Source organism: Gracilinanus agilis, chromosome 5 (assembly GCF_016433145.1).
Source record: "Gracilinanus agilis isolate LMUSP501 chromosome 5, AgileGrace, whole genome shotgun sequence".
In the NCBI taxonomy this organism is placed as follows: domain Eukaryota; kingdom Metazoa; phylum Chordata; class Mammalia; order Didelphimorphia; family Didelphidae; genus Gracilinanus; species Gracilinanus agilis.
In genome coordinates, this window is record NC_058134.1 from 9,822,870 (window position 1) to 9,825,729 (window position 2,860).

The 2,860-nt window shown below is 42.7% G+C and overlaps 1 pseudogene; it reads right to left on the reverse strand.

Moving 5' to 3' along the window:
• Positions 1–1,512: 1,512 nt before the first annotated feature.
• Positions 1,513–2,091, reverse strand: LOC123249452 (annotated as a pseudogene).
• Between the last annotated feature and the right edge of the window lie 769 nt (positions 2,092–2,860).

The window sequence follows — 2,860 nt, forward strand, 5'->3', positions numbered from 1 at the left end:
AGAGTTGTTCCACCCATTGGTCCCATTGAGCTGGGAAGTTTCAAGGATGGCCCGGGAGAGGAATGTTTACCACTGGGCACTCATTTGCTTGGTCACCACAGTCCATGAGGATTAAGTAAGACCTTGTATGGTTGTAATCTAGATTGCTGGAGAAAGAACCCAAGCTGATAGAATCAGAGATTATCAATATGTTTTGTTACATATGGTATACATGTGAATGGCTATATACTTCTTACATAGACATGCTTATGCACACACATATACATACATATGTATATATAAAATTAACCATTGACATACTTTAGGTACATTTTGGGGAATAGAGTTTAAAATTCACTTTTTGGAATGTGTTTATAAATATTATTTGAGATGCAGGATTATCAACTTAAAAAGGATTGGATTAGTGGTCAGAGAAACTGGCTTTGAGTCTAAGCTTTGCTAATTACCACCTATGGGACCATTCCTTGGGTATGTTCATTCTCTCTCTCTCTCTCTCTCTCTCTCTCTCTCTCTCTCTCTCTCTCTCTCTCTCTCTCTCCCTCTCCCTCTCTACCCTCCCCTCTCTTTCCATCTCTTCACCACCCCCCACAAATAAATATTATTTCCAGGTTAAGAGGGGTCAAGTGAATTGCCCAGAGTCACACTTCCAGGAAGTGTCTGAGGCCAGGTTTGAACTGAGGACCTTCCATCTCCAGACCTGGCTTTCTATCCACTGAGCCAACTAGCAGCTCCCTCTAGCATCTTTAAATGAATGAAGAGCTAAAACAAAATGATTGTTATATTTTCAGGGGACATCCTTTTTTCTTTCCACTGTAGGATGATGAAAATATAATTAGTTTCTTTAAAATAACTTTCTCATTCTTAGGATCAAGAGAAGCTCCCCTTTTAAGGGAGTATTAATTGCCATTCTGAACTCTTATTATCCAAAAAATCATTCCAGGACAGGACACTGTCTCCATTTCCTCTGCATGGGGAACAGTGGGACATAGAAGTTCCAAGACTACCTGGTCCCCACTAGGAGATACTAGAACCTCTGAGTATCCAGACAGAAGCCATATGCCAGTATGGCATCAGATCAGCTGTCTTCTCTTAAACCATTGCTACCCTGCTACCCTTGGAAGGACTCATAGTTTCTCCCTGAGAAACTTTTAAGGCCTCTGCCATTGACTTCTTTAGAAAACCTAAATTAGCATGACCCTAGCCAGACTCTAAAGGTCCAGGAGGTGGCTGCACAAAAGGTACAGTGAGATCTATCCACAAGGAAAATTAAGGTAATCTCTCAGGGTGAATCAGAGGCAGGGTGCCACAATGGGAGGAACCAGATTTATTATCTGGAAGACCTGGGCTCTAATCACCATTTGAACATTTATTAGCTCTGTGACCATGGGCAGGTCATTTAACAACCTTGAATTCTTTAATTTCTTTCTTTCTTTCTTTCTTTCTTTCTTTCTTCTGATTTTTATTACATGAGCCAAATAGAAGGGTACTATATACAGAGGAGATAGGGGAGAATCATTTCTTGGTCTCCTCCTCCTTGGACAAAGTCTGATGATCTCCTCTTAGCCTATAGACCTTCCTTGCGCTTTCTTGCTTCCTTAGTCTTGGATTGACGAGCTTCAGCCTGGTTAGCAGGAGCTTCTTCTGGGCCTTATCTGCCTTCAGTTTATGAATGTGCTCCATGAGGATTCACTTGTTCTTGAACACATTTCCCTTCACCTTCAAATACAGGCTGTGGTACATATGTCGGTCAATCTTTTTGGATTCATGGTATCTTTGGAGTAGATGGTGCAGAATCCTCATCTCATCCAGGCCGCCTTCTCAGGCATATGGGCATTGGCAGTACCCTTTCTCTTACCAATACTCATGTGCCTCCCCTTCCGTCGAGCCAGAGTATTTTTTCAGCATTGGGCACAAGAGTGGGCAGTAACAGGTTTCTGGATGATAAGCCCATCTTTAATTAGCTTCTGAATTTGCTGACGGGAATTAGCATTGGCAATTTCATTGGTCTCGTTGATGTCAAGCCAATACCTTCTTCTTTCCACATCAAAGGACACTAGAGGCAAGCCTCTTTTGAAGCCTGAGCATACTCATGGCTATAGCCACAAAGTAGAAAAAGAAAGGAGAGAGCCTTCTCTTATCTTTCAAATGGGGATAATAATCCCTGTGGTATCACCATTACCAAGGTGTTATGAGCAGTTAGGCTCTTACTTGCTGGTAGGGGAAGGCTCAGAAGATTTTGAATGGAAGTATGCTAGGATAATGAATCTGATCTGGAAGGGACCTAAGAAGTTATTGAATACCACATTATCTCTCTGGTTTTGATAAAACTGAGGCCAGTGGGGTGAGGTAGCCCAACTGAGAGAGAAGAGCCACTACTAGGAAAATCCTTTTACTATCCTCCTGATTTTGGGGACGATATGTGTCTTTCTTTATCTCTTGCTTTTTGTCCTCTTCTTGACCCCTGATCATTTGGACCCAATCCTGGGTTATCAGGAAGGGAGAATCATCTATGTGTGTATATGCTGCACTCTCTTTCTCTCCTCTTTCCTTTTTTCCTTCCCTTTCCCCCTTCTTTTCTCCCATTCCCAAAGTTGGCTAAACATCCTGATGCCTCCAAGGGGGAAGATCAGCATGGTCCCTCACACCACTAAACTGGAAGTCACCAACTCTAATCCCTCTTATAAGATAGAGAGTCGCCAGAATCCCCCAGGCCACTGGACCTGTTCCATAAGAGTGACCATAACTCTACAAGTCTTCCTAAGGACTTCTGGTCCTTGTCATTCCTCCTACTGCTGCACCTTCAGGAAAATCTGGTCTTTTCATTGGCCTTCCAACTGAACTCTCTTCTATAGCCAGTCTC